Below are 18,190 nucleotides of genomic sequence, written 5' to 3' on the forward strand. Positions count from 1 at the left end.
AGGATATAAAGGTTTTTCTAAATTTCCATGAGAAAGGCGTGCTGGATAGAAAGCATAGGCAATTTCATACTTAGAAGAGCAGATTTTCAGATTTCAACATTGAGACAGGTTCAGCCGCAGCATTCTTTTATATTTTCAGGAATTTGCAAATGGACTTTTTAAAGTACTCCTAATAATGGGGTTTCAGATCAATCTCTTGTTACAATAAATCATATGCCATTAATATTATCCTCTAGCATGCTCACCTTGAAATTCATTTATATTTCAAAGAACATGATGTTTCTAACATTATCTTAAGGAAATTAATTACCAAAATATATAGTTCTACTCTCTATGCTCCTTACGACAGAAATGGAAAGAACTGGGAAAGGTAATGATTTTTCCGGTGCTTAAAAGAGTGCTGGTTGAGAGGTTTATAGCATATTCTTTCCAAAATTTCTTTGTAATTCTAAGTTAATTGTTAAATGGAAGTATGCTGTTTGGCTTTCTAAACTTTAAGATGTTTTTCATTCTAACTGAATTTAAATATTTCCATTCTTTTAGAGTCAAAACAAAATAAGCATTAAAGTACTTATGCTTCTACTTAAAGCTATTTAGTACATAATATTGTTATTTAAATTATTTATACAATTTGACTATTACTATGTACCACTGTGCTTACGTTCATATAATTCACATATATTACACTTCCCCTGGTTCTATTTAGGTAGAGCAATTTAATTCTTGCTTTAAAAAGAATATTGATATTAATAATTGTATAGCCATTAAAATATATATTCATTAAAATGATACAGTATGAAGGCTTATAATAATTTGGGGGAAATGAAAAATTGTTTTATTCCATGAGCAAAACCATGCCACCTTGATGAAGACTCATAAGTAACACAAAATGGAACTAGCTGTGCAAAGGTATTGATGGTCTTACAAAAATATTTTAATATTGTAGTTATAGTTGGTTTTCAAGGAGCCTGTTCAAATTCTTAATACAAAATTCTTTTTTTTTCTTTTCTTTTTCTTTATTGATTTTAGAGAGAGAGAAAGGGAGAGGGAGAGAGAGAGAGAAACATCAATGAGATAAAACATTAATTAGCTACCTCCTGCATGCCCCCGACTGGGGATCTGGCCCCCAACCTGGACCTCTTGGTGCATGGGTCGATGCTCAACCACTGAGCCACACCAGCCGGGCTTAGTACACAATTCTTAGTACCATTTGCTAGCAATCACTAATAGGCTGCAGTACTCCACGACAACACTATTTCATTAAGTCCACGTTGGTAATTTAATAGTATGGTCTCACTCAGGTGGTTTGGCTCAGTGGTTGAGCGTTGACCCATCTACCAAGCGGTCGCTGGTTTGATTCCTGGTCAGAGCACTTGCCCAGGTTGTGGGCCTGATCCCCAGTTGGGGGGCATACAGGAGGCGGCCAATCAATGTTCTCTGTCATCGATGTTTCTATCTCTCTCTCTCCTTTCTTCTCTCTCTAAAAAAAATCAATAAAGAAAAAAAATGCTTTAAAAGTATCTGGTCTCTAACTTCCTGAATGAGACAAGGAATGTTTTCTTAGCTTCTCTCCCCCACCCTCTTCTCAGAGGTATGTGCTTTACTTCTGTACTAATTCCTGCTGTTTATGAAGGAGCATACAAGAACATAATTAACATACAACAGATAGTTGCTAAATTTATCTCCTAAATTATTTATTATTGAATGGCTTATTTGTCTTCCAATCAATGTCCTGACTTTTGGAAAAAATACTGTTTGTATGCTATTGGTTTGGTTGATTATTTATTCTATAGGTATTTAATACGAAACCCCTTTTATATGATGGGCAACTAGCCAGGAACTGAATCTTTTGAAATGTAAGTGATATGAGGAAAATTAAGTTGGGGTTACATAGAAAACGTAGATAGTGATGGGTTCTGTAGAAAAATGTAAACTAGAAGAAAAGTCTATGTTGCAAAAATATACAGTGAAGGATAGTTTCCGGGGTTCCCAAGTTAAGGTGACCATTGAGCTCTAAAGGATGTATATTGAAGTAAGGGTTGCTTACATACTCTCTGAGTTAGCTGAAGAACAAAGATTGCTAGTTTCTGTTTACAAGATCCTTACATTTTATTAGTATCATTCCATGCAAATCTTCTAAATACTATTTTCCTCCTTGATTTTGCCTTTCTATTCCTAGGATTTGTGTTTTTGCTTTACATGAATTTGCCTGTGTTTTATGCAAAAACTGTACACACACAGAAGGAAGCGCACACACACACACACGCACACACTCACTTCCTAGGATTCCAGACTAAGAAACAAGACTTAGGAAGTAACGTTAGTTAATTCAGAGATTTCCACAAAATCAAACTGAATAATCAAAGACAGCATTTTCCCATAGGAAAGAGCAATAAACTATAACAAAAACAGTTTAAGAACAAAATTGCTCCTCATTATTACAGATTCTCTGCCTACCTAGAGACTTTGGGGAAATAATTTGTCAAATTAAAACACTAAAGCGCTTTATTTCTTGTTCTTTAAACACTGAGAGCAAATATATATGCATAAAATATCCTATATAAATTTGTATAATTTTAACTAATTCATATAAATAATCAGCTTGAAGGGGAAAACCACAGATAAACTTAGCCAGCAGTAAAAACTACTATTTCTAAAAATCCTATCGCTAATTTACCAAGTGTTTTTCTGTTAAAAACATTGAAAGTCTTGTTTCCTTTGTGTTCAGGCCTCTCCCTTGAGTAGCCTTCCTCTCTAACATAACAAGAACCAGTTGTGTTCTGGGGACTGAAGGGATCCACTAAACTAATTAGACAATGGACAGCTGACTGGGGAATGAGTCTGTGACATTGATCAATGTCAATGACAACATTTTTCTTTTTTTCTCTTTTGATGTTCAGAGACCATCTATAGGCTAGAATTTAGAATTGATTAGCTTTTGGTGATTATGTTTTTCAGAATATAGTTAGTGCCATATAAGTTAGTTAATTTGCTATGAAGTTTAAATATCTAGATGCTTTAGAATTCACCCTGTCAATAATATACTAAGAGTATTTTTTTGTTCCAAAATAAAATCAATTGATTCTTGGTACAAATTGTCCCTGGGAACAATTTTAAGGACCCTTGTTATACCTCTTCTTTACAGAACATACTAAGTATCTCTTTAGTCTATCTCAAACTCTTTCCAAAGAGGTTAATCACCTCATTATAAGGTAATTTTACCTAGAAGCTAATCCCCTAGCATGGCTAATTGGAACTAATTAGATGCTCTCCATTGTTTCTTGCTCCATCCAAGAATTAGTTGCTAATGCCTTTCCTTTGGAATCATGTTCTTATAGGGCGATGTTGAACATTATTTTCTTACTGAACACCATTAATTCTGAAATATTAACCTCAAATAGCTGATTTACTGTTTTTTAAAGACAGGGTTTCCTCACAAACTTTTTCCTTTAAAGAGAAAACATAATATCCCCACATATATAACATTTTAAAGATTGCATTTTATGTTTTGTGTTTCTCCATGACCAGTGGTTTCACAACATAGGAACTTTTACTAAAGCAACCACCCTCCTCCTTCATGTATGTTGACATGTACCAGCCCTAAAATATGAAGAAAATATTTCCTTAATAGGTAAAATTTCTGAGGAGAGTTAGAAATTACTAAATCTTGATTTATGTGACTTTTTTATTCTAATTTCACAGAGTTATCCCCATCCCTCTTAAGTCTAGCCCAAACAAATAAAACAAAACCCAGAAACGCTATAGCTTTATGGTCTTGTTAAAATACAGTGTCTGGCAAACGCTTATAAGGCATCCCAATTTGCTAAGATTTGCCAAGTTATCCCAGGTTCAAACTTTTTGCCCCCAGAAAGATAAGGGTTCCTTTTCCTTCCCTTTCCAATAACCTTGCCCGTGTTTTCTGAGCCCTCGCTGTTTCCATAGGCTTGTCGGTGTCCTCTGTCCCTTCCAGGATCTGCTCACCCTTCAGTTCCGAAGCAATGTCGTATCTTTTCTTGCTTTGTGTATAGTACTACTCCACTGTCACATAGCAATATCTCTTCTGTATACTATTACTACACAGCAAACGACTCAAAAGCGTAGCAGCATAAAACATCCTTTATTATATGCATAGCTTTTTTGGGTCGGCAATTCAAACATGGCAAAGCACAGATGGCTTGTGGCTGCCTGTGTCTGGGCCTTCAACTGGGAGACTCAGTGGTTGGAAGATTGTGACAGCTAGGGGATGGAGTGTGCTGGAGGTATGGTTACTCTCATGTCTGGTGTCTGAAGCTGCTTGTTGATGGAGACCTTACTTGAAACACTGTATTAGTCAGGGTCCTTGAGAGAAACTGAACCAGTTAGGTTCACATTGGAAGGGGGATCTCCCTAACGTGTCCACCAAATCAAATGCTAATCTTATCCAAAAACACTCTTAAGGACATACCAGAAATAATGTTAATCTGGACACCTTGTAGCCACTCAAATTGTCACGTAAAAGTAACCATCACAAGCACCTACACACGGTTTCTCCATGTGACCTGAGCTTTCTTACCATGCGGTGGCCTAGGATAACCAACTTCCGACCTGGCAGGTGAGCCCTCCCAAAATGAGGGTCCCAAGAAAAAGATGAGAAACTATTTGGCCTTTTCTTGATATAGCTGTGGAAATTGCATGGTTTCATGTTCACCATGCTTTTATTGATTAAGGTGGTCAAAAGCTCACTTATATTCAAAGGCAGAGAATGTAGGTGCCACCTTTAAAGGGGAGGAGTTTCAACAGGGGTTTTGTATTAAAGGAACTTAGAGTTTAATGGGAATAATGTCACAACATGCAATTTTAGTAAAGGCTACTCCTAGGAATGATGCTTCCAAGTCATTTGGTTGTTTTTATCACACAGTGTGTGGTTGTTTTTTGTTTTTATCCACAAAGTAAGTCTGCTCTCTGAGTATTGCTATTTTTATTTTACAAAGGTGTTCACATAACAATTCATAGTAGCCAAACAAAAAGCTCATGCTTTTAAGCCATGTATGTTTGTGTGTGTTTAAATGTATGTTTATATACTGTGCCTCTGAAATATCTCCATGTTCTGTCCCTCTATTTTTTATTCATAATCTTTTTTTGAAATTTAAATTTAGTTGGTATACAATATTATATTAGTTTTAGGTGTACAATATAGTGATTCAACATTTTTGTACTTTACAATATGCTCAGCCCACTAATTCTATTTAATTATCTATTACTGTGTAAACTTACCACAATATTATTGACTAGCCCTGGCTAGGTAGCTGAGTTGGTTAGAGCATCCTACCAATAGGTCATGTTTGTGGGTTCAATTCCTGGTCCAGACAGATGCAAGAGGCAACCAATAAATGCATGAATAAGTGGAACAATGAATTGATGCTTCTCTCCCCCTCTCTCAAAAAATCAATATAAAAATATATTATTGACTATATTTGCCTTCATCTATTATACCCCTCCCCCCACCCCCATCTCCACCGGCAACCTTCTCTTTGGTCTTTGTTTCTATGAGGGTTTTTTTTTTAATGATTCCACATATAAATGAAATCATGTGGTGGTTTGTCTTTTTTATGTCACCTCAAGGGAGTTTGGCAATAAAGAGCTTAGTCAAGAGGTTAATGGTGGATTGATGGGCCCAGGAAACAATGACAAAATAACCATCGCACTAGGCCGTGAAAACATTAAAAATAAAGATCTTATTTTTATTGCTATTTTCAATATTCTTTTTAGTTGCTATTATTTCTTATTTTTATATTTTAAAATATGACTATCATTGTTTCAGACTAACAAATTTTCAGCTTTATTTTTTAAAACATAATCTTTATTACATACCAAAGCTCACAAATTTATAGCATTTTTTATGCTAAATAAAGGATATTTTTGTTTATACAGACACATTTATGTGGCTTTTATTAAAGTCATAGGAATGAAGGCAAGTGTTTATTTTGTTGGAAAAATTTTTTTCAAAATTTGATTGATGTTTTTATTTCAAACGTTTTTTATTGTGATAAAACATATGTAACAAAACAGTGTACCACTTGATTTGTGTGTGTCCAGCTCATGGCATTAGTGCACTCACATGGTTCTGTAACCATTTTCACCATCTACCTGCAAAACTTCCTTTTCCTTCCCCAACCAAAGCTCTGTACCCATTAAAAATAACTGCGTTTTCTCCCCTCTCCTCCCTCCAGCCCCTGGCAACTACCAATTCTACTTTCTGTTTCTATGAATTTGACTACTATATGTTCCTCATGTAAGGGGAACCATACAAAATTTGTCCTTTGATGACTGGCTTCTTTTACTTAGCATAATGTCTTCAAGGTTAGTCCATATTGTAGCATGTGCAGGAATTCCTTCCTTTTATTTATTCTTCATCTCCTGATGGACATTTAGGTTGTTTCAACCTTTTGTCTATTGTACATAATGCTGCTATGAATATTGGTGTGCAAATAGCTATCTAAGTCCTAAACTAGCTTTTTTTTTTAATGTTTATATTGATTTTTTAGAATGATAGGAAGGGAGAGAGAGAGAAACCTCAATGTGAGAGAGAAACATCGATTGGCTGCCTTCTGCACGCCCCCTACTAGGGATCAAGCCTGTAACCTGGGCATGTGCCCTGACTGGGGATTGAACTGGGGCCTCTCAGTTCATAGGACAACGCTCAATCCACTGAGCCACTGGCTGGGCTAAACTAGTAGTAACTTTAAAAGGAGTTAAAAACTACATTAGAGTAAGTTTATTCTATAAAAGATATTTGATAAGGCCTACTATACCTGTGTCTTTAAATAATTAGGTAAATGTATATTCTCTGAGTTTCATTTTTTTCCCGATTGCCTTTCCCCCCTCCCCCACATCATTTTTAGTATGAAACAGAAAAAGAAAGATAAATATTGCTTAACACTGGTTTTTCTTTAGTACACATGGACCTCCTTATTTTATTTTAGTATTTTTGATTCACTAAGTTAAAAGTGCTTAAAAGTTTTAGAGACTAGGTTTCTGCTTTGCTCTTTTCTATAAATCTTACTAAATGCTGAGAGAAAACTGAGTATAAGTACTGCAAGGGCTTCTTAACTAGTCACCAACTATACCTTATATCTGAAATATGTTCTATGTATATTGTATATCCATCAAATATATATAATTATCTTAGGCAAATATTGACTCATAGGAAATTAATCACTTCTCATTTAATGGCCTAATGTTCTCATAAGAATAACTCATATATCATTTATTTAGTAAAGAATAATATATGTCCACATATTTTTTATTATGAACACAAAATGGCTACTACTAAATTTGGGGGAAGAAAGAAAGAAAAAAACTAAAACAAAAAAACCTCCACAACTTTATCACAAACACCCTTAACATTATTTCATATTTTTTCTTTCCATTATTTTTAATGTGTGGCACAGGAAATATTTATTCCAGGTCTATAATATAAAAGTGCTGAGAAAATAAGTAAGGTTAATAATTAAATACCCTCCCTGCCCTTGAAAAGCCTGCAGGTAAGTGGGAAAGACGAACCAAAATAAAATGTGGTGAAGACTATGACTGGAGTTAAGTGCACAATTGAGTGCAAAGTGGGACCAGGAGGAAGTGTCTATTTTTGTCTGAGGTAAGAAGGATAGTAGATACCCCCCAGAGCTATTCTTCCCATACCCATGTCCACTGCTCACAGCATCGTCCTCCCAAGATGCTCTTCCCATACCCATGCCCACTGCTTCCACTGTCGTTCCCCAGCGATATTCTCCCACACGCATGTCCGCTGCTCATAGTTACTGTTGTTGAGAACACAAGGTGAGTCTGATACCATTCCAGCCCCTTAGAGTGTATGGCTTATTTAGGGAAAGATGCATGCTAACGTATAGTGCTGAGAGATGAAGGCAGTCATCAGATATCATACATACGAACAAAAATGAGACAGTAATTCTGCGGCGGTGGTGGTGTCGTAGTGTTGCCAGGAGGGCTTTGTAGAAAACAATGTTTGAACATGTTACTACAATATGAATGGGGGCTTTACAGGTGACTGTCGAATCAGTAGAAGAAATATCATGTGTTGCGGTAAAGTCACATCAAACAACTTATCAATGTGTGATGGGAGGATAAATAGTTCCAGATAGATAGATAGATGATAGATAGATAGATAGATAGATAGATAGATAGATAGATAGATAGATAGAAATTTGAAATGTGAGTAATGTAAGATTAAAGGGATTTATTTGTTTTACTCAGATCACGAACAACTTGATCATCCCCTTGGAAACTTGGACTTTATCCTTGAGGAAATATGAAACAATTATAGGGCTTTGAACAGGACGTAAGACTAAGAAAGTGGATTCTTAGAAGAAATAAATGTTTTACTGTTCCCAAACTTGGTGATTGATGTGGGTATGAATACGGGAGTGACGTGCGAATGGAGGCAGAATGGTAGTGACACTACCCACAGGTGCGGGGAGGAGAGGGGGTGTGGAGGAGGGGGTTACTGTGGTTCTTTGCTTGTTGAACGTAGGTACATGGGACATCAGGTCAGTTCCACAGACCATGGGTCGTTTACTGGCCTGGAATTAGTAAGATGTGTGGGGTGATGAGGAATAACGGAGCCCTCCTTGCTCCATCATCTGTAAACCGGAGCATTGGTAAAATCCAGAGGAGTGATAACTGAGTCATTTGACTGGATTTGGTTAATTTGAACTGTACTTGATATAGTAAATTGTAGTTATGATTTGAGGAGACTGACTTAAAATCATTGCTGAATTACATGTTTATAGCTATACTGATATGTAATTATGTTATTAGTAAGTACTAGTCTTATCAGGCATTTATTTGATTATTTTGTTTGTTTATTTAGACTAGTTTATCAGAAGCCTTTATCATTGAGGCATAACTTATTAAATTGTTTCTTTAGTTTTTAGGATAATGAACTTAAGAAAATAACTTTATCATGACTCTCACAGAAAATCTCATTTTGTTAGAATGTCTAGAATACAGTTTAAAATCTAACGTTTTATATAAAGAAAGAACGAAACTTTAGGGCATCCTTCTAAGCAAAGCTTGAAACGATTCTCTAATTTTTTACAAAAAAAAGAATCCAGCCAGCAGAGGGCGCCAGCCCACATGCACTCAGTGATTGAAGCAATTCTTGTGATCAAGAGAACAGTCCTTTCTTAATACTACCTTAGTCCTGCTGACTAATTTGATTCTATTGGATGAACAACTTTTAATCTGATGTGCAAGGGGATTTATTTCAGTCAAACACAGTGTTGATATTCTTTCTTAATTATAGCATTATTAGCTAAATAAATGCCCAAAATTTCTTAAACAGTTTTCTAATTGGAACTGAGGGCATTCTAAAAAGAAATTCTTATTTTAAAATAATTCTTAGATAATTAAATTTATGAATAGTACCATTACTCCCATTTAATATGTAATTTTATTTATGAGATTTTTTCCACATACTTTTTCCCTTTAGAAGTATTTAATAATTTTGTAAAAATATAATTTTATATGCAAGAAATACTATATTTCTTTTAAAGGCATTTGAACAAATCTCACATTTTACAATTATTTTTATAACTTTTCTTGTATTTCCTATGTAGATAAGCAAATAAGGAAAATATTTATTACTAAAGCACATTTAAGCTCTTTAATGTGTAGAAATTATTGGCAACTGTATATTTTAGGCAATTACTTTCTGTTAATAACGCGAGTTCCTTTACATACTCTTTGCTAGTATACCATGATTTCTTATTACTGTAACACACAGCATGCTTTTTTGAGCTTGTGTATAATGAAACATATATCTGTATAGTGTCTGAAATCTGTTTATAGTTAAAAGATGATATGAAACATATTTGCTTCTTATGTTTTAAAAAAAAGAAGTTAATGCTGTCATTTATAGTTAATGATCCAACACAGTGCAAGTATAGTAAACTGTTTAAAAGCCTGTGGGAAGTTAATTTTAATGTGTAATAGTGTGAGAGGGTCCTGTCCCTTTTCTTCATTCTATGGAGCTTATAACAATCTCATTTGCCAAGATGATTATTTAATAAAGTGACAAACTGTCCCACTGATAGGATACATTAATTTGCCTCTAAAGCTGTTCCTTGTCCTCCATAAGCAGGTGATAATTAGATTTTCAGATTAGAATAAAATAATCATGTCACTTATGTAGATGCTTAAAATATATTTAATCCTTTGTATAAAATTAAAACAATTAAAAGTTGTAAAATATTTTTCTCTGTGAACTTTTAGGTGAATACAGCTAATATACGATGTTAATTTTAAGCTAGCATGACTCTTTGGAAGGTTACCAACTGGAAAAATAATATAAGAAATGATTAACTTTTCAGGTAAAGCAATGGTATTAGGCTTTGCAGAACATCTACCTAATAAAACAGTCCTCATTCATATTCTGATTTAATTTTTTTCCTTTGTACAATTTAATCTTTGAAAAGTCACACAGAATCATTGTGTGCATGTATATTAATACCCTCAATTTCTAACTTTGTTGAGAGCTCAAATTATGGTTAGATACGACAAGTGATTACATTTCAATTTTAGCATTATATTATATAAAAATTAACTAGATATCACATCTTAAGTGCCGCAATAGTATATGGTGTTTGAATTTTCAACAGTGAAATCAAAGTTTATTAAAACAAGACACTAAGAGATTTTAAAAAGACAAGACTCTTTCGCTGCCTTGGAGTTGATGATAGCACATTGTCTTAAAGTTCTATAGCCCAATCTTCTCTAGTTTTAAATAACCAAAGGTAATTTCCTCTTCTCAGAGTTTGCAGAGCATTAAAAACTCCCCTGAATCTATTTCCTGAACCAAGTTGGAGAATGTTCAGTGCACATTCATTGAAAATACCTTTATGTTCTGACTCAATTACTTTTAATCGAGTAGAGAGTGTTGGGTGTAGCTTTGAGTGCACAGCATGAAAGGTTGGGTTTTAGTTGGAAAACATGAAATTAGTTCCTGTGGAAAGGTAATCTCTAGGGAAACAGAGAACCAGAAAGCCTTATGGAAGACCATTAAATGCACTGCAAATGTCATGTCCTTTCTTTGCACATGTTAAACAGTTATGACACAAATGAAGTCATCGTAAGACATTGACAAGATAAAATATGAAAGAGATTTTCGTTGATAATATGCAAAAGTGCCACATCAGTTTTTATTCATTCTGCCCTTATTTCTTTGAGGAGCTTTATTACAGTTGTGAAAACCTAGGGAGTTTTGTACAAAAGAGTTGTAACAAAGTTCATAATTCCACACCAGTAAAATTCACTTCAATGTCATTCAAAAATGTTCCAAGCTCTATACCACTTATACAAGTAATAAAACTCACATTGAAGTTATTTTTGTGGTTTTGAGGTTCACTTTTTAAATGATGCAAACAAGTGTTCCTGGTCTTCATTAAGAAATATTGAGAATTCTAAGTAGGATTTACATTAAAAAAAAATATGTTGATGATTATTTTTGGACCTAATAATTGAGTTCCAGAGGTAATTCAGGCTCGAGAAATGTCATGATGTCATACAAAGTGCACAACCCTTCCTTTATGTCTATGACTGAATTCTAATTCTGCTTCTGCTTTTTACCAGCTCTGAAACCTTGGGTAAATTATTTAGAATTTAGGATCCTTCATTTCATCAACTGTGACAACAGACCAGCAATTCCTAGTTCTCAGGATTCTTGGGTTAAGTTAAATTGAATGATGCATATAATGTAGCTAACGCCATACAATTTCCTTTCCTTTCATCCTCATCAGAATTTACTATCAAAACTATCATCTGACTCAAGTGCAGGGAGAATATTAATGTCATAATGCAGGAGTCCAATAATTCTATGGAATTTAGGAAGGCAGGTCAGAAATATTAAGTGATTTGTGGAAAGTGGAAAATGTTCTTGGAAGTTTCTGAAATATTTACCATTTAAGAGGTAATATGCATCTAATAACTGCATATGTAATGCAAAAATTGTGTTATGTAGTAAAAAGAGCACAGACTTTGGATTACGAAGCCCCATTATAATTCCTTTTGTGGAAACTTCCTCCTCTGTAAATTGACATGATTTTGGTAAGACAACTCACGGGGTTATTGGGTCTATGATGTGCAATAATATTTGTAAAAACACAGAATGCACAAGAATTGGCTCAGAATGGTTGTCCAGTCAAAATTGTGGTCAGGTTTGAGAGAGACTCGGATACCATAGAAATAAGCGGTCTCTTTAAGAGGGGGAGTGTTTTTACATTATACTTCCCTCCAGAAGGGCAGAGCAAGATATAAACACGTCCCCATGTTGCATAACAACACACAGGCGAGTTCAGAAAACTATGGCACGCGTGCCAATTCCAGCCCTCTGCTTTCTTCGTGAAAAGAAAAGGTTTTGTTGGAACACAGCCACGTCCAGTGGTTTGCCTGCTGTCTGTGGCCGCCTTTGAACCACGAGGGCAGAGGCAGAACCACACGACCCACCTGGCCTGAGATCTTTACTCTCTGGCCCTTACAGAAGAGGTTCCCTCCCATCCCCCACCATAGATGAAAGACTGGAACAGTGCGAAAAAGTGTTCAAAAAGGTGTGAATAGATTGCAGAGCACATGAAAGGGGTCCTGTGCAAGAGGTACAGTTGAGAATACAGTGGATGAGGAATGGAAGTGGACACATCATCTCATGTTGTGTGTGAGTCATGAGCAATTGTGGAGAAACGGATTCTCTGGAATACGTAATGCATTCCAGCTCGGGTCTGGATGCGCTGCACAAACAGCCCATGGAGACAATGCGTGAGCCAGCCTTGGGAACACACTGGCCTGTGTCTGTGTCACTTTCCTGGTTTGTTTCAGAGGAAAGGCGAGATGTAGCAGAGGCACATTATTTGATCTTTGAAATGGCTCTAGTGATGGTGAACGCACGTTCTGGAACCTTCAACCTATAACCAAACCCAGGCTCTTTTGCTTAGAAACTGGGGGACCCTAGGCCCACAGATTAATCCTCTCTATTCCTGAGTTTCCGCCACTGTAAAAAACATAGCAATAGGAGTCTATGAGTTAATGTGTATAAAACTCAACGTGGTCTGGCCATGTAGTAATCACTGTGTGTAAGCCTGGCTACTTCCGCCTCCAAGCACAAGCATGTATCTGCTATTTCATTTATATATGCTGTCGATGATTTTCATTGCATAGTGTGAATCCTGTCTCATTTCATTGTTTTGGTTTTTGTTGTTGTTGTTGTTGTTCTTTTTTTTTTTTTTTTTTTTTTTTTTTAATGAATTTTTATTTATTTTTTTGTTACAGATATTTTACCTTTTTACCCCATTGGCACCCCCCACCCCACCCCCTCCACCCTGTCCCCGGCTTAGTTGTCCATGTCCATTGGTCATGCATACATGCATATAAGTTCTGTGGTTTATCTCTTCCCACCCCCCCACCCCCCATCCCCTCTTCTGAGGGATGTCAGTCTGTGCCCTACTTCCATGTGTCTGGGTCTACTGTATTCCTCAGACTGTTATGTTCATTATATTCCGTATATAAGTGAGATCATGTGGTATTTGTCTTTTTCTGCTTGGCTTCTTTCACTTAGGATAATACTTTCCAGGTCCCTCCATGTCGTCTCAAAGGATAAGAGATCTTTCTTTCTTACCGCTGCATAGTACTCCATTGTGTATATGTACCAAAGCTTTTTGATCCATTCGTCTACTGGTGGACACTTGGGCTGTTTCCAGATCTTAGCTATTGTAAATAGTGCTGCTATGAACATGGGGGTACATATATTCTTCCTGATTGGTGTTTCAGGCTTCTTAGGGTATATTCCCAGCAGTGGGATCACTGGGTCAAATGGAAGTTCAATTTTTAATTTTTTGAGGTAGCACCATATTGTTTTCCATAGCGGCTGCACCAGTCTGCATTCCCACCAGCAGTGTATTAGAGTTCCCTTTTCTCCACACCCTCGCCAACACTTGTTGTTTGATGATTTGTTGATGGTGGCCATTCTGACAGGTGTGAGGTGATACCTCATTGTTGTTTTAATTTGCATCTCTCGGATGATTAGTGATGTTGAGCATTTCTTCATATGTCTCTTGGCCATTTGTATGTCCTGTTTGGAGAGGTGTCTATTCAGCTCCTCTGCCCATTTTTTAATTGGGTTCTTTGTCTTCCTTTTGTGGAGTTGTGTGAGCTCTCTGTATATATTGGAAATTAACCCCTTATCTGATACATCATTGGCAATGATGTTCTCCCATACAGTGGGTTGCCTTTCCATTTTGATGATTGTTTCTTTTGCTGTGCAGAAGCTTTTTAGTTTGATGTAGTCCCATGTGTTCATTTTCTCCTTTATTTCTGTTGCCTTAGGTGATGTATCAGTGAAAATTCTGCTCCGTATGATGTCCGAAATTTTGTTGCCTACATTTTCTTCTAGAATTTTTATGGATTCACGGGTCACATTTAAGTCTTTTATCCATTTTGAGTTTATTTTTGTGTATGGTGTAAGTTGATGGTCGAGTTTCATTTTTTTGCATGTAGCTGTCCAATTTTCCCAACACCATTTATTAAAGAGGCTGTCTTTACTCCACTGTATGCTCTTGCCACCTTTGTCAAATATTAATTGAGCGTATTGCCTTGGGTCCATTTCTGGGTTTTCAGTTCTGTTCCACTGGTCTATATGCCTGTTCTTGTGCCAGTACCAGGCTGTTTTGGTTACAGTCGCTTTGTAGTATAACCTGATATCTGGTAATGTGATCCCTCCAACTTTGTTCTTCTTTTTCAAGATTGCTGTGGCTATTCGGGGTCTTTTTTGGTTCCATATGAACTTTTGAAGTATTTGTTCTAGTTCTATGAAATATGTCGTTGGTATTTTGATGGGGATTGCATTGAATCTATAGATTGCTTTGGGTAGTATGGACATTTTAATTATGTTAATTCTTCCAATCCATGAACAGGGTATGTTCCTCCACTTTTTTATATCTTCCTCTATTTCTTTTTTCAATGACCTGTAGTTTTCTGCAAATAGGTCCTTTACTTCTTTGGTTAAGTTTATTCCTAGGTATCGTAATTTTTTTGGAGCGATGGTAAATGGGATTGTTTTTTCAGTTTCTCTTTCTGTGAGTTCATCATTGATGTACAAGAATGCCGTCGATTTCTTGACGTTAATTTTGTATCCTGCTACTTTGCCAAATTCATTTATTAAGTCTAATAGATTTTTGATGGAGTCTTTAGGGTTTTCTATGTACAATATCATGTCATCTGCAAATAATGACAGTTTCACTTCCTCCTTTCCAATTTGGATCCCTTTTATTTTTTCTTCATGTCTGATTGCTGTGGCTAAGACTTCCAGTACAATGTTAAACAAGAGTGGCGAAAGTGGACATCCCTGTCTTGTTCCTGTTCTTAATGGAAATGTTTTTAGTTTCTGTCCATTGAGTATGATGTTGGCTGTAGGTCTTTCATATATGGCCTTTATTATGTCGAGATATGATCCCTCTATTCCTACATTGCTGAGCGTTTTTATCAGAAATGGATGCTGGATTTTGTCGAATGCTTTTTCAGCATCTATTGATATGATCATGTGGTTTTTATTCTTCATTTTGTTTATGTGGTGTATCACGTTTATTGATTTGCGAATATTGTACCAGCCTTGCATCCCTGGAATGAATCCCACTTGGTCATGGTGAATAATTTTTTTGATGTATTTCTGGATCCGATTTGCTAGTATTTTGTTCAGGATTTTGGCATCTATGTTCATCAGGGATATTGGCCTGTAGTTTTCTTTCTTCGTAGTGTCTTTTTCTGGTTTTGGAATTAGAATTATGCTGGCCTCATAGAACGTGTTTGGAAGTCTTCCTTCTTCTTGAATTTTTTGAAATAGTTTGAGGAGAATGGGTGTTAGTTCTTTTTTGAATGTTCGGTAAAACTCCCCCGTGAAACCATCTGGGCCTGGGCTTTTGTTTGCTGGGAGAGTCTTGATTACCTCTTCAATTTCCTTAGTTGTTATTGGTCTGTTCAAGTTTTCTATCTCTTCCGGGAATAGTTTTGGGAGACTGTGTGTTTCTAGAAATTTGTCCATTTCGCTGAGATTGTCGAATTTGTTGCCATATAGTTGTTCATAGTAGTTGTTAACGATCTTTTGTATTTCCGTGGTGTTGGTTGTTACTTCTCCTCTTTCATTTCTGATTTTGTGTATTTGGGTTCTCTCTCTTTGTTTCTTGGTGAGTCTAGCTAAGGGTCCATCAATCTTGTTTATCTTTTCGAAAAACCAGCTCTTTGTTTCATTGATCCTTTGAATTGTTTTTTTGGTCTCTATGTCATTTATTTCTGCTCTGATCTTTACTATTTCCTTCCTTCTACTTGCTCTGGGGTTTTCTTTTTGTTTGCTTTCTAATTCTTTAAGTTGTGAGGTTAGACAGTCAATTAGAAATTTTTCTTGTTTTTTGAGGTAGGCCTGTAGTGCTATGAACTTCCCTCTCAGAACTGCTTTCGCTGCATCCCATAGATTTTGTGTTGTTGTGTGTTCATTTTCATTGGTTTCCAGGAAGTTTTTGATTTCTTCCTTGATCTCCTCGGTGACCCATTCATTGTTTAATAACATGCTATTTAGCCTCCATGTGTTGAAATGTCTTTGCATGTTCTTGTTGCAGTTGATTTCTAGTTTCATGCCATTGTGATCTGAGAAGATGCTTGATATGATTTCAATCTTCTTGAACTTGTAGAGATTTAGTTTGTGTCCTATCATGTGGTCTATCTTTGAGAATGTCCCATGTGCACTTGAGAAGAATGTGTATTCTGTAGTTTTGGGGTGTAATTCTCTGTAGATATCTATTAAATCCATTTGGTCTAGTGCTTCATTTAGAGTCTCTGTTTCCTTGCTAATTTTTTGCCTAGAGGATCTATCCAGTGCTGTCAACGGGGTGTTGAAGTCCCCAGCTATGATTGTATTGTTGTCGATTTCTCCTTGGAAGTCCTCCAGAAGATTTTTAATATATTTTGGTGCTCCTATATTGGGTGCATATATGTTTATCAAGGTTATATCTTCCTGTTGGATAGATCCTTTCAATATTATGTAGTGGCCGTCTTTGTCTCTAGTTATGGTCTTCATTTTGAAATCTATTTTATCAGATATGAGAATTGCTACCCCAGCTTTTTTTTGCTTTCCATTTGCTTGGAAAATTTTTTTCCATCCCTTCACTTTCAACCTATATGAGTCTTTTGTCGAGAGATGGGTCTCTTGTAAACAACATATAGATGAGTCATGCTTTCTTATCCAATCAGCTACTCTGTGTCTCTTTATGGGAGCATTCAGTCCATTTACGTTTAAGGTGATTATTGATATGTACTTATTTATTGCCATTTTTGTTTAGTGTGGTTCTATTTTTCTTCCCATTTCTACTGCTAATTACAGCAGTCCTTTTAACATTTCTTGCAGTGCTGGTTTGGTGCTAATGTATTCCCTTAGCTTTTTTTTGTCTGGGAAGCTCTTTATTTGATCTTCTATTTGAATGATAGCCTTGCTGGGTAGAGTAGTCTTGGATTCAGATTCTTGTTTTTCATGACTTTGATTACTTCATGCCATTCCCTTCTGGCCTGTAGTGTTTCTTGTGAGAAGTCAGCTGAGAGCCTTATGGGGTTCCCTTTGTAGGTAACCTGTTGCTTATCTCTTGCTGCTTTTAGGATTCTCTCTTTGTCTTTAATTTGTGGCATTTTAATTACTATGTGTCTTGGTGTGGGCCTGTTTGGGTTCTTCTTACTTGGGACTCTCTGTGCTTCTTGAACTTGAATGCCTTCTTCCTTCACCAAATTAGGGAAGTTTTCTCTCACTATTTTTTTGAATATATTCTCTATCCCTTGCTCCTTTTCTTCTTCTTCGGGGACTCCTATGATGCGAATATTATTACGTTTCCAGTTGTCCCATAGTTCTCTTAAGCTGTCTTCCTGTTTTTTAATAGTTTTTTCCTTTTGTTTTCTGATTGGTTGATTTTTTCTACCCTGTCTTCTAATTCGCTGATCCGGTCCTCAGCTTCCCCTACTCTGCTTTTTAAACCTTCCAATGTGTTTTTCATTTTGGATATGTCATTTTTATCTCTTCTTGTTGGTTTTTAATTTCCATTTGGCTTATTTTCAGTGTCTCTATGTCCTTACTCATGCTGTTCAGCTTCCTCAAGATCATGGCTCTGAATTCTAG

The 18,190-nt window shown here is 36.0% G+C and overlaps 1 protein-coding gene across 5 annotated transcripts in view; it reads left to right on the forward strand.

Annotated features, from left to right (window-relative positions):
* The window catches only part of DGKB (diacylglycerol kinase beta), a 589,512-nt gene that overhangs the window by 307,883 nt on the left and 263,439 nt on the right, over positions 1-18,190 (forward strand). The window lies entirely within an intron of this gene.

This window comes from Molossus molossus, unplaced genomic scaffold (genome assembly GCF_014108415.1).
Source record: "Molossus molossus isolate mMolMol1 unplaced genomic scaffold, mMolMol1.p scaffold_m16_p_7, whole genome shotgun sequence".
NCBI classification, from domain to species: Eukaryota; Metazoa; Chordata; class Mammalia; order Chiroptera; family Molossidae; genus Molossus; species Molossus molossus.